The following is a 24,382-nucleotide window of genomic DNA, read 5'->3' as shown; positions in this document are numbered from 1 at the left end:
TACTCTACCACTGAGCTATATCCCTAGCCATTTTGGGGTAGCAGTTATTTCTCAGATATGTCTTTTACAAATATCTCCCAGTCTTTGGCTAGTCCTCTCAACATTTTATTTAACAGAAGAGTCTTTAATTTTACCAGTTTATTATTTCTTTCTTTTAGGGTGCTGTATCAAAAAAGATGGCACAAGGTCATCCAGGTTTCCCTAAGTTGTCTTCTACAGTTTTGTAGTTTTGTGTTTTAATTTAGGTCTATAATCCATTCTGAGCTTGTTTTTGTGAAGGTGTGAGGCTCATATGTAGATGTCTTTTCTGCATGCAGATGTCTGGTTTGTTAGCACCTTCTGTTGAAACAGCTATCTTTGCTCCATTGTAACTTACTCCTTTGACTATATTCCATTGGGCCAATTGGTCTATTTCGGCCCTTAATCCATTTTAAGTTGATACTTGTACAGGGTGAAAGACATGGATCTAATTTCAATTTGTGCATGCAGATATCCAGTTTCCAAAGCAACATTTGTTGAAGAGGCTGTCTCTTCTCCATCATATGAGTTGGGTGGTCCTTCAATTCTGTCCCTTGATCCATTTGTCTGTTCTTTCACCATACCACACCGCCTTGATTACCCACTAGGAAGGCTCAGAGTCAAGTAGTGTCAGTCCTCTGACTGCTCACTCCCTTTGATATTCAAATAGGAAAATACGTTCAATAGCTTACTCCTTTCTGTTCATGGATGCAGCGACTCCTTTCTGTTCATGGATGCAGCGAAGGAAGCAGCACGAAAGTCTGTCTCCCAGTCCCGTCTAAGTCAGAGTCTCCTAAACAGTGCCAGCAGCTGTGGGAGTTCTTTGTTGGAGGGCTGAGCTTTGAAACAATGGATGAGAGTCCAAGGAGCCACTCGTGCATTGTGTAGCAATGAGAGATCCAAACACCAAGTGCTCCAGGGGCTTAGGGTTTGTCACTTATGCCACTACAGAGGAGGTGGCTGCAGTTACGACATTGAAGAACATCACCTACGAGATTATTTTGAACAGTATGGGAAAATTGAAGTGATTGAAATCATGACAGGTAGAGGCAGTGGGAGGAAGAGGGGCTTTGATTTTGTAACTGATGACCATGAATCCATGGATAAAATTGTCATTCAGAAATACCACACTGTGAATGGCCACAACTGTGAAGGAAATTCCTGTCAAAGCAAGAGATGGCTCGTACTTCATCTAGCCAAAGAGGTTGAAGTGGTTCTGGAAGCTTTGGTGGTGGTTGTGGAAGTGGCTTTGGTGGTAGCTATGGTGATGGTGGATATGGTGGTGGGGATGGCTACAATGGATTTGGTAAGGATGGAAGCAGTTTTGGAGGTGGTGGAAGCTACAATGATTTGGACAATTACAAAAATTAATCTTCAAATTTTGGACCCATGAAGGGAGGAAACTTTGGAGACGGAAGCCCTAGCCCCAATAATTTTCTAAACCAAGAAATCAAGGTGGCTCCAGCAGCAGCAGTAGATATAGCAGTGACAAGAGGTTTTAATTATTGCCAGGAAACAAAGCTTAGCAGGAGAGGAGAGCCAGAGAAGTGACAGGTAAACTACAAGTTACAACAGATTTGTGAACTTGACCAAGCACCTAGCTGCTACAAAGAAGACATGTTTTAGACAATATTCATGTGTACGGGCAAATGAACTTGAGGACTATATTTGTGACTATTTGTATAGCAGGTTATTTTAGTTTCTGTTCCGTGGAAGGTATAAAGCATTCCAACAAAGGGGTTTTTTTGGCAGCACTGGGGTTTGAACTCATGGCCTCACACATGCTAGGCAGATGCTCTACCTCTTGAGCCATTCCACAAGCCCCAAAAGGGTTTTAACATAGGCTTTTTTTTCCCCCACCCATTTAGCTGTTGATTGCTAAATGTAATGGTCTGATCATGACCCTGAATAAATGTGTCCTTTAAAAAAACATTCAAGTATGGCCTTCAGGGACTATGTCTCACCTGACTTGAATTGCTGGGATTTTGATTGGAATTGTATTGAATTTACAGCTTAAGGTGGGAATAAGTAGTACCTTGACACTAAGTATCAGTGTATTTAGCTCTTTTTTGATACCTTTTATCAGTTTTATAGCATTTCTGATATGCATCCTGTACAAATACCATGTTTATTCATAATTATTTTATTTGGGGGCAATACTAATGGGAACGATAATGTGTTTTTAATCTCAATTTCCACTTTTTCGTTGCTGGCATATGAGAAAGTGATTGATGTTTGCATATTGACCTTTTGTCCTAAAACCTTGCTATCAGCACTTATTAGTTCCAGAAAGTTTTTATTCATTCTTTCATATTTTCTACATAAAATAAACATGTCAGCTGCACACAAGGACTGTTCTATTTCAACATTCCCAATCTGTATGCCCTTCATTTCTTTTTCTTCTCTTCTTGCATTAGTTACGTAGTGACAGACATCCTTGCCTTGTTCCCAATCTTTGAAGTACTGATACTGGGTAAGTTTGATGTTAGCTCTAGGATGTTTTTTGGGGGGAGGGGGTAGTACTGGGGGTTGAAGTCCTCTTTTTTATTATGTAATGCCTCTTTATCCCTGACAATTTCCCCTACTCTAAAGTTTACTCTGTCTCAAATTAACATAGCTAATTCTGCCTTCTTTTGATTAGTGTTAGCAAGGCATCTTATTTTTTTTCTTCCTAGTGACAATTCCAAATAGGTTTATATTGTACATTAATTAGGTCCCCGCCACCATCTGTCCCCCTCAACCCTTTCCCCACCCCACTTAAAGCAATTGCAAGAGGTTTCTTTGTTCATTTCATATAAGTAGATGAGTCCATCAACCATATTTCTTCACCTTAATCTCTTTAATTCACTCTCCCCCCTTCCACAGATACCCCCCACACTGTACCTATTTTATAGTCCTCTCATTATTAATTTTTAAGTCGATGTTCAAAGGGGTTTTTCAATGTATCCCTGCTGTGAGTATACTTTACTTTGGTCCATTTAACCCCTTCCATTGCTCTCCCTTATCCCTTTACCACCCCCCATTTTTCAACAGCTTTCAATACATAGCATTGTATCCTCTACCTTCACCATGTAGCTCGGGCTGGCCTCAGACTCATGATCTTTCTATCTCAGACACTCAAATACTAGGATTATAGGCATGTACTACCACACCAGGCTTGGAATCTTATTTTTTATCTAGCTGACAATCTCTGTTTTGATTGGTGTCTTTAAACCATTGATTTTTAAAGTGATGTTAATAGTTGGATTAATTCTACCATATTTACTACTATTTTCCATTGGTTGCCCTTATTTTTTTGTTCCATTGGGCTTTTTCTTTCTTTCATTCTATCTTTCTTTCTTCTTTTTTTGGCAGTACTGGAGTTTGAACTCTTGGCCATGTGCTTACAAAGCAGGTGGTCTACCACTGAGCCATGCATGCCTCTAGCTCTTGCTCTCCATTCTTAGTATCAATTATGCCTCATCTTTTTACTTTTCTTAAAGTAGTTACCCTAGACTTAGAGTTTGCCATATATGTTTGTAACTAATTCAAGTCCATTTCTTTTTTTTCCCCAACCCCATGTCTCCGCCATTCACAATACCGATCAGGCACAGGGCCTGGGCTGAGGTGTACATGCGGTAGGTTTACTTTGCCTCCTCTTTCTATACAGTCGATGTAAGAACACAGCCTGTGGTAAGCACCAGGCGACTTTCAAGTCTGTTTTCAAATAATACTACCACACTTCATGTAGTGCAAGTACCCGCAATAACAAAATAGTCCTCCTTCCTCCATCCCACCCCTCATATCATTGCTGTCATTCACTTCACATACACCTAAGTGCACATGACGCTCACATCACATATGTAATTTAATATAATTTTGCTATTTTTACTTTGGACAAACTAATGTCTATTAGGTTAGTTAAGAATACTAAGAAGGCTGGGTGCAGTGGCTCATCCCTGTAATCTCAGCTATTCAGGAGGCAGAGACTGGGAGGATCACAGCTCAAGACCAGCTTGGGCATAAAGTTTGCAAGGTCCCATCTCAACTATGGTGGTGTGTACCACCATATCCAGCTGTTGTTTGAGATTGGGAATGGTGAACTTTTTGCCAGGCTGGCTTTGAACTATGATCCTCCTGATCTCATCCTCCCCGATAGCTAGGACTACAGATGTAACCACTGATGTCCATCTTGAAGAAGTTTTAAAATACATTTCTTGCAGTGTCAGGCATGATGGTTCATGCCTGTAATGCCAGCTATGCAGGAGGTGGAGACAGGAGGCGTGTGTTCTGAGGCTTGCCCCAGGCAAAAGCAGGGACACTATCTGAAAAGTAAACTAAAATAAAAAGGGCTGTAGGTTTAGCACAAATGGTAGAGTGGTTGCCTCTGTAAGCACTAAGTTCAAACACCAGTACTGCCAAGAAAGAAAAAGGGAAAAAAATAATAAAACTTTAAAACTTTTGAAAGGCAGTTTCTACTAGAAACAGATTCCCACAATTATTTTTGTGTTTTTGTCTGAGAAGTCTATTTTGCCTTGTCTTGTGACAAGAATAATTTAACAGGTACAGAATTCTAGATTGGTGGGGGTTTTCTCTCAACACTTTAAATATTTCCCTCCATTCTCTTCCCGTTTACATGATTTATGAAGGCAAGTTGGATGTAATCCTTATCTTTATTCTTCTACAGGTAAGATTTATCCCACTTTGGCCTCTTTATCTTTAATTTTTGAAATTTGAATGATAATGCCTAAGGTGTAGTTTTTTGGACATTTATCCTGTTTGGTATTTCCTGAGCTTCTCGGATCTATGGTTTGCCATCCAACATTGATTTGGAAAAAGTGTCACCCATTATTGTTTCAAATGTTTTCCTTCCTCCCTCCCTTCTTCCCTCTCTCCCTGCCTTCCTTTCTTCCTCCATTCCTCTCCCTCCTTCCTTCCTTCTTTCTTCCAGTATTCACATTACACATATGTGACACCTTTTTTGCTTTCCCACAGTTCTTAGATAATTTTTGTTTTACAGTACTGAGGTTTGAACTCAGGACTTCCCACTTGCTAGCCAGGTGCTCTACCACTTGAGCCATGCCTCCAGCCCTTGGACAATTCTGGTTTTTCTCTTTGCTGGTCAGTTTTGGAACTTTCCATTTTCATATCCTCCAGCTCACAGATGATTTCTCAGCCACATCCAGTCTACTAATGAGCCCATCCAATCTTCATTTCTGTGACAAAGCTTTTCTTTTCATTCTCAGAATTTCTATCTCTCTGCTTTCATTATCCGTTTGTTCTTGCCTGTTTTCTGTTTCCCATGAATGTTCTTAGCATATTAATTATATTTTTAAAAAATTCCTGGAGATGAATCCCACATTCCTGCCATATCTGACTCTAGTATTGGTGCTTGTTCAGTCTCTTCAAACGATACTGTCTTTTCTTTTTTGTCTTATGTCTTGTTATTTTATTGTTGTTGTTTATTTGTTTTTTGTTTTTGAGACAGAATCTCACTGTGTAGCCCAGGCTGACCTCAAACTTGAGATCCTCCAAACTCAGCCTCCTGAGTGCTGGAATTATATGAATCACAATGCCTGAATTGCCTTGTAATTCTTTTTTGCTGAAAGACAGACATAATAGACTAGCTGAAATGAACTGCGATTGACACCAATTATTCTTCCACTATGGAGACTGTCTGTGTGCTACCATCTCTTAAGGAACCTTGTTCCATTCTGTTCTGTTTGTTTGCTGCCAATGAGAAATTTTTTCAGTGCAGAGAGAGAGAGAGAGAATTTTCTTTTGTCTCCCTATCCTCCAGCCTCAGCCTGTTTATTCCTCAATTCTGTAAGATTCTGCTTCATACATTACAGGTGTGTGTGACACAATGCTTTAAATAATCTTACCACGTGGAATTCCACCACCAAGTAATCAAGAGAATCATGCTAAATTTCTCATTTAAAAAAATGATCTGGAGACATGTAAATCCTCTTCTGGTATCCTTTCTTCTCTGTAACTCCAGAATTATTTTTAAAAATAATTATCCTTGTGGAGCACAAAGAGTGGGGCCAGCTTTAGCAACATGATGCATACATTTCTTTCAGGTGTGTCCCTGGCAGCGTGGGATGATGGGAAGATGCTAATGATGTACTGAGGAGTTTCATACCTGCCCAGCCTTGGTTAACTCACTAGAAGATTCCATGCTCCTGAATCCCAGAAGCTATATGCTTGGATCACCATTCCCTAAAAAACCCCATTTTCTCCTTCACCACTAAGGAAAACCACTTGTCCTGCCTTAGTGACAATACCTCTGGCATCTCAGATCCTCATCTAACCTGGTCTGGCAGCAGTCCTTTCAATGCTCTATTCCAGTGGTTCTCAACTCCAACTGCACAAAGTCACGATCTGGAACATATGGGAGTCACAATAGGCAAAATGTCTCCAAGGATATAAATCATTTTAGGCATAAAAATTGCAAATCTAATTTAATAAGTGAAAACAGAAATGATCCAGAAACCTGCAACTGAAATTATTGTAGTAACACTAACCCCCATGCATAAGTATTTATAATTATTATTTGGTATTTTGAGGGGGAAAAAACCTGCAGTCAGGTGCAATGGCTCAAGCTTTTCATCCCAGTTACATGGAAGGCATATTAGGAGGATCGTAGTTGGAGGCCAGCCAGTGCAAAAAGTTAGTGAGACCCCCCCCCCATCTCAACAAATAAGCTGGGTATAGTGATGCACACCTGTAATCCTAGTTGCTCAGGAAGCATAGGTAGAAAGATCATGGTCTAAAGCCAGCCCCAAACAAAAAGCAAGACCATATCCCAAAAGACCAAAAATCGTATGTTCTCCCTCATATGTGGACATTAGATCAAGGGCAAACACAACAATGGGATTAGACGATGAGCATATGATAAAAGGGAGAGCACACAAGGGAGGGGTAAGGATAGGTAAGACACCTAAAAAACTAGCTAGCATTTGTTGCCCTTAATGCAGAGAAACTAAAGCAGATACCTTAAAAGCAACTGAGGCCAATAGGAAAAGGGGAACAGGTACTAGAGAAAAGGTTAGATCAAAAAAACAAAACAAAACAAAGAAAACTAAAAAAAAAAAAAGAAAAAAAACTAAAGAAAAAGGGCTGGGGATGGATCAAGTTGTAGAGTGCCTGCCTAGTAAGCATGAAGCCCTGAGTTCAAATCCCAGTACCACCAAATAAATAAAAATTTAAAAATAAATAAAAGCAAATAAATAAAAATCCTAGTCTCCATCCTAATCTCCAACATCCTTCCTCATTTATCTAACTTTTCACTCTGACAAGGAAATAAACAGGTAATGATACATGACAATTATAAGCATCTATGCAATGAATAACAGTCCATGTGAATGGACAGAAGCAAAACTGACAGACTTGAAGGGAGAAATAGACAGTTCTATAATAATACTTGTCAACTTCAATACCCCACTCTCAATAATGGGTAAGACAATGAGACAGAGGACAAGTGAGGAGGAAGAATGACAAAGAGGGTGAATTCAACTATTTATTTCTCAATTTACAAAAGTAAATGTCACAATGCACTTCCAGGACAACAATAATAACAAAAAAGAAGACAAGGAAAGAAATGGAGCACTTACCACAATAAACCAATTACACCTAGCAGACAAGTACAGAACACTCTAACCAATGACAGGATACATGTTCCTCTCAGGTGCACATGGAATATTTTCTAGACTATACCCTAGGCCACAAATTATATGTCTACATATACACAGATATGTATATGTATATAAAGTATAAGTATACAATAACAAAATATCTTCTCTGACCACAATAGAATGAAGTTAGAAATCAATAACAGAAGCAAAATTAGAAAATTCAAAAAGTTGTGAAAATTAAACAACCAACACTTGTGCTCTTAAACAACTAGTAGACCAAAGAAGAACTCACAAAGGGTATTATAAAATACTTAGAGACAAAGGAAAATGGAAGCACAATATATCAAAACTTATCAAGCATGGTGAAATCGTTGCTAAAAGAGAAATATGTAGATAAACAAATTAAAATGAAGAAAGATTCCAGACCAACAGCCTAATTTTACCCTAAGGAACCAGAAAAAGAACAAATTAAACCTAGCAAAAGGAAAGAAAAAATAAAGATTTGATATGAGAAGAGCAAAATAAAGAATAGAAAAACAATTGAGAAAAATCAGTGAAGCCAAAAGTTTGTTCTTCAAAAAGATCAACAAAATTGAGAAATCTTTAGGTAGATGTGTGAAAGAAAAAAAAAGATTCAAACTACTAAAATCAGAAGTGGAAATGGGGACACAACTACCAATTCTGTAGAAACATGAAGCATCATGAGAGTAATATGGACAACTATGCACCTGAAAATTGGATGACTGTGATAAAATGTTCAAATTCCTAGAATCACAAAACCTACCAATATTAAACCACAAAGACATCTGAACAGAGCTTTTAGTGGTAAGGAGATTCAATCAATAAGAAAAAATTTCCTGACAACCAGTCATGGTAGAGTATGCCTATAAATTCCCAACACTCAGGAGGCAGAGACAGGAGTAGCAAGACTTTTCTGTCAGGCTGAGCTAGATAGCAACACCCTGTTTCAACAAAACAAAATAAAACAAAACAATGATAGTAAAGAAGGACAGAAGGAAGGGAGGAAGGGAGAGAGGGAGGGAGGGAGGGGAGAGAAGGAAGAGAAAGAAGAGAAAAAAGAAAAGCAAAACAAAATATCCTGACAAAGAAAAGCCTAAACCTTATGACTTCACTGGGAAATTCTATTAGACATTTAAAGAAGGACCAATGCTAATGCTTTTCAAACTTTTCCAAAAGGTTAAAGAAGAAGGAACTCTTCAAATTCATTTAATGAGGCCAGAATTATCCTTGTAGAAAGCCAGAGACATTATAAGAAAATTACAGACCAATATCCCTTTATGAGCCCTGACATAAAATCCTCAATAAAATACTACCAAACTGAATCCAGCAGCATATTAAAAGGATTATATATCATAGCCAAGCAGGATCTATTCCTGGAATGCAAGGTGTGAAAACTAATCTGTGTAATAACATCACATAAGAAACATGAAGGAAAAGAACAACATGATCATGTAAAGTGATGCAGAAAAACTTTTGGCAAAATTCAATATCCTTTAGTGATTAAAAAACACTGACCCCAGTAAGAGTAGAAGGAAACTACTTAAAATTAATAAAAGCCATATATGAAACACCATCAGTGAGCATCAACTCAGTGTGAAAGACTCAATACTTTTCTTCTAAAATCAGGAACTAGCTTAATTCCCATGTTTGCCACTTTTATTCACATAGCTCTGGACATTCCAGCCAGAGCAATTATGCAAGAAAAATAAATAAAAGGCATCTAAATTGGAAAGGAAGAAATAAAATGATCCTGTTCACAGACAATATGATCTTATGCTTACAGAACACTAAGATTCTACTTACAAAAAAAAAAAAAACTGAATAAATAAGTGACTGGACTCAATGTCAACACGAGAATGTCAGTGGCATTTTTATATGCTGACAATGAGTGATCTAAAGAGGAAATCATGAAAACAACTCCATTTATAATAACACCAAAAAGAATAAAAATCTTAGAAATTAACTTCATCATGGAGGTGAAAAACTGGGCACCGGTGGCTCACACTTATAATCCTAGCTACTCAGGAGACAGAGATCAGGAGAATCTCAGCTTGAAGCCAGCCCAGGCAAACAGTTCAGGAGATCCTATCTCACCAAAAAAAAAAAACCAGGGGAGGTGAAGTGGCTCAAGTGGTAGAGTGCATGCCTAGTAAGTGAGAGGCCCTGAGTTTGAACTCCAATACTGGAGGGAGAGAGAGAGAGAGAGAGAGAGAGAGAGAGAGAGAGAGAGAGAGAGAGAGAGAAGTGAAATATGGTACAATGGAAACTACAACATTACAGAAAGAAGAAAAAAATTAAAGACAGAAACAAATGGAAATGCATCTGCTATTTATGGATTGGGAGATTTAATCTTGTTCAGATGTCAATACTACTACTGCAATATACAGATTTGATCCAATCTTTATCAAAAGGCCAGTGAGGTTTTTTACAGAAATAGAAAAACCCATCCTAAAGTTCATAGGAAATCTTAAGGGACCTTGAATAGCCAAAACAAATCTTGGGAAGAAAAGCTGAAAATCTCGTACCTCCTGATTTTAAATTTACTGGAAAGCTGCAATAATTACATTGGCATGCACACAAGTTCTTCAGACTCTTGAGATGGGACCTTCTTGAAATCAACCAAGCTGCACACAGCATCAATTGCATCAACACAGCTACATGTGAGCATGAAAGAAAGTGTTCTTATTTTATTTTATTTGTGTGGGGGGGACTAGGGTTTGAACTTGGGGCTTTACACATGCAAAGCAGGTGCTGTACTGCTTGAGCCACACCCCCACTTCATTTTGCTCTGGCTATTTTGGAGATGGGGGTCTCTCAAAATATTTACCTGGCCTTGAATGGTGATCCTCCCCAGTAGCTAGGTTTACAGGTGTGAGCCACCAGTGCCCAGTGTGATTTTACCAGTGCATCTGTGTAGTGAGCAGAAAGCAAGTGGATGGAGTGAGTTATGAAGACATGCTAGTCCTAAAGGTGATGAGAGAATGGGGATGACCAACACAGCCAGTCTGGAGGGGATTGTATGTCCCAATTTCTCTCTTTTTACACTGAGGAAATAAAGCTAAATTACTATCATTAAAAAAGAAAAGCTCCTGGCATGAAGACAGATGCATAGACCAATAGAATGGATGAGAACCCAGAAATAAACTCCCACATCCACAGCTGCATGATTTTTTACAGGGTGCCAAGGACAACTTTTCTACACATGGTGCTAGAAAAAAAAAAAAAACAAACAAACAGATATCCACATGAAAAGGAACAAAGTTGGATCCTTACCTCACACAATATGCAAAATTAGCTCAGAATGGTCCCAAACTAGAATTTAAGACCTAAAACTATAAAACTCTCTGAAGAAAACACAAGATAGAGCCTCGAGACACTCAATTTTACAGTGGTTTCCAGGACATGGCACCAAAGGCACAAGCAACAAAAGAACAAAATAGCCAAGCTGGACTTCACAAAAACTTTAAAATTTGTGTATCAAAAGGTAATATTAACAGAGTAAAAAGGCAACTCTCAGAATGGAATAAAATATTTTCAAGACATATATCTGATAAGAACAGAGAACTCCTAAGGTCAACAATGAAAAATAAACAACTCAGTTCTAAAATGGGCAAAATGTGTATTTCCCCAAAGAAGATATTTAAGTAACCAATAAGCACATGAATCATCAGGAAAATGCAAATCAAAACCATGAGGAAATCAAGATGGCAGATAGAGATGGTGAGCATTTTTTCATGTGTTTTTTGGCCATTTGAATTTCTTCTTTTGAGAAAGTTCTGTTTAGTTCACTTGCCCATTTCTTTATTGGTTCATTAGTTTTGGGAGAATTTAGTTTTTTAAGTTCCCTATATATTCTGGTTATCAGTCCTTTGTCTGATGTATAGCTGGAAAATATTTTCTCCCACTCTGTGGGTGTTCTCTTCAGTTTAGAGACCATTTCTTTTGATGAACAGAAGCTTTTTAGTTCTATGAACTCCCATTTATCTATGAACCTCTTAGTTGCTGTGCTGCTGGGGTTTTGTTGAGAAAGTTCTTACCTATACCTACTAATTCCAGAGTATTTCCTACTCTTTCCTGTATCAACTTTAGAGTTTGTGGTCTGATATTAAGTTCCTTGATCCATTTTGAGTTAATCTTGGTATAGGGTGATATACATGGATCTAGTTTCAGTTTTTTGCAGACTGCTAACCAGTTTTCCCAGCAGTTTTTGTTGAAGAGGCTGTCTTTTCTCCATCATCTATTTTGAGCTCCTTTGTCAAAGACAAGTTGGTTATAGTTGTGTGGCTTCATATCTGGGTCCTCTATTCTGTTCCATTGGTCTTCATGTCTGTTTTTGTACCAGTACCATGCTGTTTTTATTGTTATTGCTTTGTAATATAGTTTGAAGTCAGGTATTGTGATACCTCCTGCATTGTTCTTTTGACTGAGTATTGCCTTGGCTATTCGTGGCTTCCTGTGTTTCCATATAAATTTCACAGTAGATTTTTCGATCTCTTTAATGAATGTCATTGGAATTTTGATGGGAATTGCATTAAACATGTAGATTACATTTGGGAGTATCAACATTTTTACTATGTTGATTCTACCAATCCATGAGCATGGGAGAGCTCTTCACTTTCTATAGTCTTCCTCAATCTCTTTCTTCAGAAGTGTATAGCTTTCCTCATAGAGGTCTTTCACATCTTTTGTTAGGTTTACACCTAGGTATTTGATTTTTTTTGAGTGCCAGATCTTTCAATACCTAACTATCCACCTCTACCCAATCTCCCCCATCTCCACAGCTTGTAGATAATATCACCAAGGGGCTCACTATATATTTTGTAAATAACTGGTCTGGCATTAAATTAGTGAATTTGTTATTAGTAATTTATACCACCTAGTCAGGCAACAGAAATAGCACATCAACCTAGCTAATGACTAAGCCTGTCACAGCACAGTAATTGAGTGAAGGAGAAGATAACAGGTGATTAAAATCCCCAGTTAGTCACTTGACAACATAGGAGCACAGCACATCATAGAAGTACAGGGAGAAGAAAGGGCCAGGAAATCCTACCTCCCAAAGACTAACAATTCAATAGAGGATTTAGTAGGAAATGAAGAAAATGAATACCCAGTTCCTAACCCCAACAGAACAATGATAAATATCATTAATGAGCTCAGTGATGCCCACCAAAAAGCTCTCAAAGAGGAAAACGTAGACAAGATCACTGAGATACTCATGAAGAAGCTACAAGACATAGTTAACAAGAAAGTACAAGATTCACTCAAGAAGTATCAAGACTCTACAAATAAAAAACTTAAACTTAGAGAGGACTTCAACAAACTCCAAAGTGAAACAAAGGATACTATAAAAAAGAGATATATGAAATAAAGAAGACAACACAAGATATAAAAGAGGAATTTAACAAAGATATGGAAAACCTCAGGAAAAAGAATCAAACAGAAACCCTGGAAATAAAAAGTTCCTTAAATCAAATAAAAAATATAGGGAAAAGCCACTCTAGCAGACTAGAACAAGTGGAAGACAGAATCTTGGGGCATGAAGACAAAAATAGATATTAAAGAAAAAACAGAGGAACTCTTAGAAAAAAGACTCAAAACCTGTGAAAGGAATACCCAAGAACACAGCAGCTCCATGAAAAGACAAAACCTGCAAATCATGGGCATTGAAGAAGGAGAGGAGGTGCAAGCCAAAGGGATACATAATAAATTCAACAAAGTAAGAGCAGAAAACTTCACAAATCTCAAAAAAGAGTTGTCCATTCATGTACAGGAAGCCTCCAGGACACCAAACAGGCCTGACCAAAATAGAACCTCTCCACAGCATTTTATCATTAAAACAGCTAGCACAAAGACCAGAGAGAGAATATTGAAGGCTGTAACATATAAAAGTAAACCCATCAAAATAACATCAGACATCTCCACTGAAACCTTAAAAGCAAGACGGGCATGGAACAAGATATTTCGAGCACTGAAAGAAAACAATTTCAGTCCTAGGATACTCTACCTAGCAAAACTATCATTCAAAACTGATGGAGGAATAAGTCTTCCATGATAAACAGAAACTAAAACAATATATGACCACTAAGCTACCAGTACAGAGATTCTGAAAGGAATCCTACACACAGAAGACAAAAACAAACACAACCATGAAAGGATGGGAAGTATTAAGCCTCATGAAAAAGAACAGACAAGTGCTCAGAGGGTTGCAATGAATAGGTTGCACGCATTCAAATCCTCAAACAACAAAATCAACTAAATGGCAGGAGTCACCATATACCTCTCAATACTAACACTGAATGTTAACAGACTCAACTCTCCCATCAGATGGCACCATTTGGAAAGCTGGATTAAAAAGAAAGACCCAACAATCAGTTGTTTAGAAGAGACCCACCTTATTAACAGAAACAAACACTGACTTATAGTGAAAGGCTATAAGATGATTTACCAAGCTAATGGCCCCTGAAAACATGCAGGAGTAGCAATACTTATAGCAGATAAAGTGGACTTCAAACTTAAATTACTCAAAAGAGATAAAGAAGGTCACTTCATACTAATAAAAGGAGCAATACATCAAGAGGAAATAACAATTATCGACTTATATGCACCCAATGTCAGTGCACCCAACTTCATTGAACATACCCTAAAGGACTTAAAACCACATATAGACTCCCAACATAGTGGTAGTGGGAGACTTTAATACCCCACTAACAATAATAGATAAGTCATCCAGACAAAAAAATCAACAAAGAAGTATGAAAATTAAATGACACCATAGAGCTAATGAAACTGTCAGATGTCTACAGAGTATTCTATTCTGCAACAGCACAATATACATTCTTCTCAGTAGCCCATGGAACTTTCTCCACAATAGATCATATCTTAGGGCATAAAACAAGTCTCAACAAACATAAGAAAATTGAAATAACCCCCTGCATACTATCTGATCACAATACAATAAAACTAGAACTCAACAACAAAAACAGCAGCAGAAAATATTCAAACAATTGGAGTCTGAACAACACGTTGCTCAACAATCAATGAGTCATAGAAGAAATAAGGGAGGAAATCAAAAAATTCCTGGAAGTTAATGAAAATGAAAACACCACCTACCAGAACCTATGGGACACAGCAAAGGCAGTCCTAAGAGGAAAGTTTACAGCCATGAGTGCATATATTAAAACACTTAAAGATCTCAAGTAAATGACCTAGTGCTGCATCTCAAATTCCTAGAGAAACAAGAACAAGCAAAACCCAAAAACAAGCAGAAGGAGATAAATAATAAAAATATGGGCTGAACTATTCACAAAAGCCAAGTTGTGGTAAAAAATTAGCTAGCATTTGTTGCCCTCAACACAGAGAAACTAAAATAGATACCTTAAAAGCAACTGAGGCCAATAGTAAAAGGGGAGCAGGAACTAGAGAAAAGGTTAGATCAAAAAGAATTAACCTAGAAGGTAACACCCACGCACAGGAAATCAATGTGAGTCAACTCCCTGTATAGCTATCCTTATCTCAACTAGCAAAAACCCTTATTCCTTCCTATTATTGCTTATACTCTCTCTACAACAAAATTAGAGATAAGGGCAAAATAGTTCTGCGGGTATCGAGGGGGTGGGGGGGAGAGGGAGGGGGCAGGGTGGGTGGTAAGGGAGGGGGTAGGGGGAGGGGGGAGAAATCCAAGCATTGTATGCACATATGAATAATAAATAATAAATAAATAAAGTTCAAACGTCTTAATTGTGAAACCACACAATGATTAAAAATTTGAAACCAATGGTCAGACCATATATAAAGACTAGAACTTCGATCCTTCACCTTCAGCAAACTGACCAGGCAATCTGTCTACAATAAAGCACGCAGGAAGCCAGCCTGCCTCAGTAAGTCAGGCATGCAGGAAGACAGGAGGCATCGCTAGTGATAGACTAGGCAGCTGAACAATAACCGTAACTGTCAGGATGCGAATAATAACTTAGCTTCCTCATTTCTGTCTCTGCTTCCAGCTTAGAAGCAACATGAAAAAGTTGAACCCATGCCCCAGGCAATCCCATTCCATGCCCTCTCTCCAGGCCTCTCACCTACAGCCTCCCAGGCCCACAGCCTCTGACTGCCCATGCCTGAAGCCTACCCACTTCTCCATTGTCAAGTTTCCTGCCTGACTTCGAGTTTCTGCCAAAGCCAAGGGCAGCTAACTCCCTCGCCATAGCAGCTCAGGAAAAACAGCCTTTGCCTTTCTCATTTACTGCATCTTCATTTATTTCCAAATTTTCACATCATTGCTACTCAGTAAAAAAATAGTTGATAGCTACCAAAACCTAGACTACCAAGAACCATTACAAATGCTGGGTTACAAGGTCAGCCGCTGAGAGATGACTATCCCGGCCCATGGCTATCTCTCCCCGCTGCTACCTCACAGACGGGATTGTCACGAAATTCACAGACCCTCAGCAGATCCATAATCACCACGAACCAGACAGGACTGACCTATGACAAGGACATCATTTTAACAATGGAGAGTCACTTGAGAAATCCTTTCAAAACAATTCCTTTGCCATTTCGACTCCTGCTTGAGTGATCTTGCCTTCTGATTACTTCCAGCATGGAGAAATATTTTCCTTTTTTTTGTTTATCCTATGGTCATGGAGGGTTGGCCTGGCCCTCAAGTGGCCTGGCCATGGCAGTCCCAATGGCCATGTGCATATCCTGGTCAGAGCATACATGCCAAGAGGTTAGGAACTATTTCCATGTGCTTGGATCTGCCTAAGCACAAGCCTGAGAAAGCACCTGATGAGGCTGAGTGGCCTGTGGTGTTAATAGTCAATGTAATGGATGAGACTTTTTTTGGCAGTACGTGGATGGAACTCAGGGCCTTACACTTGCTAGGCAGCCACTCTACCACTTGAGCCACTCCACCAACCCTTTTTTTGTGTTGGTTATTTTTAAGATAGGGTCTCACAAACTCTTTGCCGGGGCTGGCTTGAACCTCAATTCTACTGATCTCTGCCTCCTGAGTAGCTAGGATTACAGGCATGAGTCACCAGCACGGAGCAGATGTGACCTTTTTTGGTATACTGTGTGTTGAACTCAGGGCCTCCTGCTCAAGTGCTCTACCACTTGAGCCACGCCCCCAGCCCTTTCGGCTTTAGGTATTTTTTTGATAGACTTTCACATTATTGCCTGGGCTGGCCTGGATCAAGATCTTCCTGTTTATGTGTCCTCTGTAGCTAGGATGACAGGTGCATGCCACCATGCCCAGTTTATTGGTTGAGATGTAACCTTTTCCATGAGGCTGGCTTTAAACCTGAATCCTCTTGATCTCTGCCTTCTGAGTAGCTGAGATAATAGGTGTGAGCCAGCACACCTAGCCTGGATATGACTTTTAAACTATATAATGTGCCTTTCTTCTTGTACCCTCAATTACGTGACCTCCCCCATTCCTCTAACAGCATCCCTTAACTCAGCAGGGTATGATTGTTATGACAGGAAGGCAAAGTGGAAAAGGAAATGTGCCATTTTTGCAGTCCCCTCTTTGCTTTTAAGATCACAAACTTGCAAAATCGACTTTCAAAGAGAAAGGATTTTCTGAATTCCAAGTGTTTCCTCTTTGTCTCTTGTCTTGTCAAAAGACCAACCCAGCTGGTCATGGGTCATTTTAATGATATAATTTTTAAACAATAAATGGACATTTGACGAATTTAAAAGTAAAATAGGTTTCCGTTCAGCCAGAATGCAAGGGAAGCTCTTCTCCTCTGGTGTGGGAGAGGGTAGCCACAGCCTGACAAGAGGTCCTAATTTTTCCCTTCCAGCCAAGGAACTGCATGGAGAAGGAGAGCTCATGGCTGGAGAAGAGAGGTCGTGCAGGGTGACATTGACAGGTCAGGGGGACAGGTTTTCGGGAATTCCTACACTATTTTTCTCATAGTCACTAAGCCACCATTCATATTCCATTGTTGTTTACAATGTCAAGTTCAAAGCATTATACAATCAGTCTTCTAATTCATCGTTCAGGTGTTCCTACTCCCTAGTCTGCCCCCATCTGTGCCAGGGATGAGTGGAGCAGGCTTAACACACGGGATTCTTCTGTGCAAACAGACACTGCTAGCTACCTGTTTCAGACATTGGGCATGTTTCCTGTGTTATTTCAAAAAACGAAACCCATACCTTTGAGAACAGGGATTTTTCGTTTTTATTTTTACACAGGGTTAATTTAGAATCTGTGTACAAGATCAAGGAGGCCATACAGAATGTCCTGTCAGTTTCCTTACCAGTTTGGCTTCCTCTAGAGGTCAGTTTGCAATTTTAGTAGGTTCAGTTCACATTCTTCACTCCTTTTAAACACAAAACAGTCATTTTTCATGGGAAGGTTTTGGAGGAAATGATTGATTGAAATCAATTAGTATGTTCTATTTTTCAGCAAACTTTTTTTCAGTAGTGGGATTTGAACTCAGGGCTTCATGCTTGATAGGCAGGTACTCTGCCACTTGAACCAAATCCTCAGTTCTTTTCTGCTTTAGTTATTTTTCAGATAGATTCTTGCACTTTTTGCTTAGGGTTGGCCTTGAACCTTGATCCTCCTACCTCTGCCTTCCATGTAACTGATGGTGCATGATTACAGGCATGCACCATCATGACTAGCTTGTTTTGTTGAGATGGAGGTCTTGATAATTTTTCCCCCTGGGCTTGCCTTGCACTGAGATCCTCCCAATCTCTGCCTCCTAAATAGATGGGATCATAGGCAGGTGCCACCAAGTCAGAACTTAATCTTTTTTTAATTACTAAGATTTGTATACAGAGTTGCTGGACTTAGCAAATAAAGATATGAGACACCCAATAAAATTTAAATTTCACGTAAGAAATAATTTTTTAGTATAAGTCACTAATCTAGAAACTCCATATATTTGTATAGTTTACATGAGACTTCTGAGGATCAAAACTCTGCTTTTCCCCCATGACCATGGTCTGTCCTGTTTTTCATTCTTAGACAAGTCAGAGCAGAGTCTGGCTGGATAACACATTTCAGGCTTCACATGAGCAGGTGAAAGGGTTCAAGGTGTTCTCTGTACATGCAAGGGAAAGGGCAATCCTCCCGCTCATTCCATCCTCCTCTCCTGCCCCTGGTGTTGCCCCTGGTGTTTACAGGGAAGGAATTAGGGCATTTTTACAAGATCAAAGGGACAAACAGATGAGACTCACAGCTCTGAAGGTGTCCCATTCTGAAGGCCAGATTCAGTGTAGTGCTTCTCAAGCGTAGCTGAATGATCATCTGTACCCCAACGCCTAGGCTATCTGCAAGTCAGTGAATATTGTTAAAGTTTTCCAGATAGTTCCAAAACTGAGGACGACTGCTCCAGGTCAGGAAATGACAGGCATTCTCCATGAAAGTACAGATGGCAAATATTCAGGCCTTACAGGCCACAAGGTGACTGTCACCATCAGCCAGTTCTAGCACAGAAGCAGCCATAGACAATCCATTAATGAATGGACACTGAACATCAAATTTCATAGAATTTTCATGTATCCTGACCTACTATTATTTCTTTGAATTTTTGGACCAAAATTAGCTCTAGAGCAGGGGTTGACACTAAGACCCATGGGTCAAACCCTGTGCTCTGTCTGCTTTTGTACATAGAGCTATTCATTCTCCTTGCCTGGCTTTTACTCACATAGTGTTTTCTTGTTCATTCTTCATGGTGGATGAATTCATAACCCAAGCGACGATCTATCCTTCTACAGTGCAATGTGGGACTTTTGCTCTAGTAATTTGTTCATATTCTGCAGGAGCTCATTTTATTTATTTTTATGTATTTATTGTTTTTATTGGCAGTACTTGGATTTGAACTCAGGGCCTTATGCTTGCTTGGCAGGCACTTTATCACTTGAGCCACTCTGCCAGCCCTTTTTTGTGTTCATTATTTTGGGATAGGGTCTTGCTTTTTTTGCCCTGGCCAGTTCTCCTATTTGGGATGATAGGTGCATGCCACTATGCCCAGCTATTGGTTGAAGTTCATTTTGTTCTGTTTCTGTTTGTTTGATTATTTCTGATCTCACAAACTTTTTTTAATCTGGGCTGACCTTCAACCAAAATCCTTCCCATCTCAGCCTCCTGGGTAGCTTGGGATGACAGGTGCATGCTACCATGCCAAGCTGTTGATCAAAATAAGGTCTTGAGAATTTTTTTGCCTACACTGGGCTCGAACCATGATCCTCTTGATCTCTGCCTCCCAAGTAGGTAGAATCACAGACTTGAACCATGGTGCCTGGCCCAGGAACTCATTTTAACATTGAATTGGTATCACGACATCATACTACCGAGTTAGCATAAAGCCGGTGTACTGTTTCAGCAAAGCTTCTCTTTAACCAGCTAGTTCATTGCGGACTTTCTCTCACGTGGACATTAATGTAATTATATTGTTATAATGACTATAAATAATCCATGTACCTATTGTAATAATATATTAGGGATACACACTTGAGTTTTTCTTTGCAATTACACCTGTGCACATTCCTTGTGAGGCAATAAATAACCATGGCAATCATTGAAATCCAGATGGCCTCTCACGCAGTCCCCATCCAGAGGAAGACACGTGAAGGAAAAAATGGAGTATTCTACATTGGATGGGGGTGGAGGAATTCTAATATTTATTCTGCTGACATTTTACATCTTTTCCTTTCAAGAAGTAATATTTTCCCCTAAAATAGATGGTTTCTTAAGCCCTACCAAAATTCATAGCCTCCAAGATAAAAGGTAAATTCAAAATCAGTCTTTTGGGAGTCTCTGAAAGCCTTTTTTCCATTTCTCCCACTTTTACCTGTTACACTAAATTCCTTTCCTAATAAACTTAACCATTATTTTTACTACAAAAAATTGGGTCTTTAATGAGGTTTTTATTGTGTCTCCTTATCTTTCCAAAGACGGGAGGACTCACTGGCTTTGTAGGGTGTGGTTAGGATGTTAGATGTCTTGAAATGATGGGCTTTTTGCTTGGCAAAGAGGATCATATTTTTGGAGCAGTATAAATGTGTCACCTCCACAGCATTCTGGAGGCCAAGTCCTGGGTCACAATGGAGCAGGACGAAGGCCCTGCGGAAGGGGCTCTCAGCAGAGAGTTTTCTGTAGCAGTTCCTGACAGTTCCTGGGGAATAGCTTGGGCTAGGGCACCAGGCGTCCTGGGTTCCTTTGTACACACACATCTTTCTTTCTCCCAGAAGTGTGAGCTTGGAAGCCTAACATGTGACACTGTACTGCCATGTCCCGGTGTGAATGTTTCCAGCTCTAAGTCCAATCCATGGTGTGACTTTGCTTCCCTGCTTCTGAGGCTCTCAGTACTGCAACTTCTTTGGTTTTTTTTTGGTGACAGTACTGGATTTGGACTCAGGGCCTTGGGATTGCTAGGCAGGTGCTTACCACTTGAGCCTAACTTCCTTTAGTTATTTTTTCAGGCGTAGTCTTACACTTTTTACCAGCGGGCCACCTTGGATCAAAATCCTCCTACTTATGCCTCCCACATAGCTGGGATCAGACTTGTACCCCCACACCCAGTTTATTTGTCGAGATGAGGTCTTAGTAACTTTTTGCCCATGCCGGCCTTGAATTTCAATCCTCCTATCTCTGCCTCCTGAGTAGGTGACATTACAGGTATGCACCATCATGCCCAGCCTCCAGGATGACGACTTATTTTTCAGTGCCAGAAATGGAACACAGGACTTCATGTATACCAAGCAAATGCTCAACCACTGACCAAGCTACATCGCCAGCACTTTTTACGCAAGTTCCAACAATGGGTAAGAAGAACTCTCTTTAGTTTCTGTCCAGAATTCTCAGGGAGGAGTGCCTGATTTCTGGCACGTTCTAACCACAGGTAGATGTGCTTACCTGATGGCCTAGCTCACAGGTTTCAGAGGTTCCCGCTTCATGGGTAAAACAGGACATCTTAATCCAATATGACGATCGATGATCTTTACCTTCCCATGAAAGTTGTCCTATTTTCTGTTTAAGTTTGTTTTGTTTTGTGCTTTTTCTTCCTCCTCCTCCTTCCTTTGTGGTACTTGGAATTAAACTCAGGGCTTCAATATTCCTAGGCAAGCATCCTACCACTTGAGCCATATCCCTACTCCTGTTTGTTTTTGCATAAAATAATCAGAAATATGATTCTAAAGTAAATTTTTTGAGACAGGGTCTTGCTATGTAGCCCAGGCTGGCCTCGGAATGAAGATCCTCCTGTCTCTGCCTCCCCAGTGCTGGGACTACAGGTGCACACTGCCTCACCCAGCTTTCTAAAAATACTTTTAAAGAATAATACAGAGCTGCTAGGTGTGATGACACAAACCGTAATTGCAGCAGTCAGGAGAAGAAGGAGAAAAGGAGAGGGGAAGGGAGGAAGAAAAATGCACATCAACTAAGCAAGGTTCACCCAGGAATGCAAAAGCAGCTCAGCATTAAGAAACCTATGAAGTAACTCATCTGAGTTAGTTAAGGAGGAACCCGTATGATTATCTCCATAGATGTCCCAGACTGACAACTTTCAACAACCATCTCTAATTTTAGAAAGTAGAGAAGAGTTAGTTTTATTTTTAAAGTGTGACTTTAGCTATCTGCTAAGTTGGCGTGAGATTGTTTCCCACTTTCTGGCCTCAGGAGCCATTGGTTGGGTAGTCACCGTGATGAACTGCGCTGTCTTGGAGTTGTGTCGTTCTCAGGGGATAACAGGAAGGAATTTGAACTGTAACGAAGGCTTCAGTTGGGGTAGGTCCCTTGTTCCTGCAACTACTTGGACCGTTTCTATTTCTCCCAAGTTTTGCCATCACAGAATCAGTGTGGCCGCACACAGGCACATTCACACACCAAGCAGAAGTTTGTGAGTTGTGAAGACATGGGGTCCCTGGGAAGCCCTTACCATGTAGGGAAGGCTGCCACCCGCCAAGGCTACTCCCCAACTCTCAGATCCTACAAAATAGAGCCCTGGAGTGACGACATTTTGTCTTGAATACACAGTAAGTTTTTGTTGTTGTTTCTTAGTTTTGTTTTTTGAGTTAGGGCCTCACTATGTAACTCAGGACAGTCGTGAACTTGTAGCCCAGGCTGGCCTTGAACTCACAATCCTCCTGCCTCAACCTCCCCAATGCTGTGATTACAGGTGTGCACCACCACTCCCTGCTTTACACAGTAGTTTTTAGTTCCCTTGAACCTGGGGCTGGCCAATATCCAGGCTCTAAGGAATCGACCTCTATGCAAAGCACACAATGCTTTTTCTCTCAAAAGCGTTCTGGTGCTAGCTATAAAGATAATTCAGATTTTCTACCTTGTGAGAGTAGCTACAAAATAAATGTGTCTGCAACAGTTTTTTAGAAGGAGGCATTATATGGGGTTTATCAAGGGAAGTTAGCATATTCAATGTTATCAACCCTTTACTTAACGATGAAAACCTATAGATAAAATAAAAATGCAGAGTTTATTACTTCATGGGTGGCGAATCTGCAATCTGCTGTCCTGTGAATGAACATCACAAAGTGACATTCAATTTAATGGGAATGAAGGTCAAGTAATCTCTGGAGATACAGTTCAGATCTGCAACTTGTCTTCCAGGAGTGAGAGAAAACCTCCAGACAGTGGCTTAAACCCAGGAGGTTTTCTTGTCTACATGAAAAGTCCAGACACGGGCAGACTGCCAGGCTTCACATGGGGAAGCCGGGTGTCCTCACAGCCATGTCTCTGTCTCTCCAGCTTCAGCATATGCCCTCCTGGTCGTCATCAAGGTCACCTCATGGTCCAAAGCCACCTGGCTCCCCAGCCAACGTGTCTGCAAGCCAGCGTACAGGAAGGGCAAACGAAGTCTTCTCTCAGTGGAAGGCTTCTGGGAAGGAGGCTTCTGCCAAGTCCCCTGGGCCCCCACCCATAATTCCTTAGAAAGAGCTTAGTAACAGGGCCATGTGACCACACATGGGGTGGGAAGGATGAAGAAATAACATAGTCTTCATTCTAACACATACCTAACTTAAAAACTAATAATACTAAGGGAGAGGACACCTACTGTTAAGAAGGAAGGAAATTAAACTACAGTAAATGTGGAATATGAAAGACAATGTTTTAGCTTGGCATGATGGGACACACCTGTGATCGCAGCATTCAGGAGGTAAGGTAAAATGACTGTGAGTTCAAGGCCAGCTTGGACTACATAGCAAGATCCTTTCATCAAAAACCAAAAATAAAATAAAAAACAAACAAGACAAAGTGTTAAGTTATGAAGTAGTTCAAAACTGCAATACCTATGTACCCATAACCCAGAAAAAAATGTGTTTCAAATGCAAAAGACTTGAACATTCCAGAGACACTTCAGGACCTGTGGCCCCAGACACAGTCGCTCTTCACGTTAGGGCATGTCCTCCCGCCTTTCCATGCCTGTAGGGAACGTGTCACCTCCTGCATGCCTTCTGACCTATAGAGTCTTCTGTACACACAGAAGACTTCCACAAGTGGTGTCAACGCCTGGGTCATTGTACAGTTTCTCCTTTTTAGGAGACATGTTGTCCACATTGATCCGTTTGATACTTGTAGATATTAATTTTAATTTATTTTAATTTTAATTTTAATTTTAATTTTAAACTGCTGAAGAGCATTCCATTGTAGAATAAGCCACAATTACCTCCCCATCACTCAAGGATCCTCGGGTTGTTCCCAAAATGTTCCATTATAAACATAGTCACCAGAAACAGCATTCTTGTACCTAACT

At 40.0% G+C, this 24,382-nt stretch overlaps 1 non-coding gene and 1 pseudogene across 1 annotated transcript; one reads left to right on the top strand and one right to left on the bottom strand.

The window, feature by feature from the left end:
• Positions 1–726: 726 nt before the first annotated feature.
• On the top strand, positions 727–1,705 carry LOC141417265 (heterogeneous nuclear ribonucleoprotein A1-like 3; annotated as a pseudogene).
• Positions 1,706–3,574: 1,869 nt separating this feature from the next.
• On the bottom strand, positions 3,575–3,707 carry LOC141417730 (small nucleolar RNA SNORA51). Its single transcript, XR_012442369.1, has one exon. It is a non-coding gene; the product is annotated as a small nucleolar RNA SNORA51 (small nucleolar RNA).
• Between the last annotated feature and the right edge of the window lie 20,675 nt (positions 3,708–24,382).

This window comes from Castor canadensis, chromosome 15, assembly GCF_047511655.1.
Source record: "Castor canadensis chromosome 15, mCasCan1.hap1v2, whole genome shotgun sequence".
Lineage (NCBI taxonomy): Eukaryota > Metazoa > Chordata > Mammalia > Rodentia > Castoridae > Castor > Castor canadensis.
Note: the sequence above shows the minus strand (reverse complement) of the source record. Positions and strands in the feature narration are given on the sequence as shown.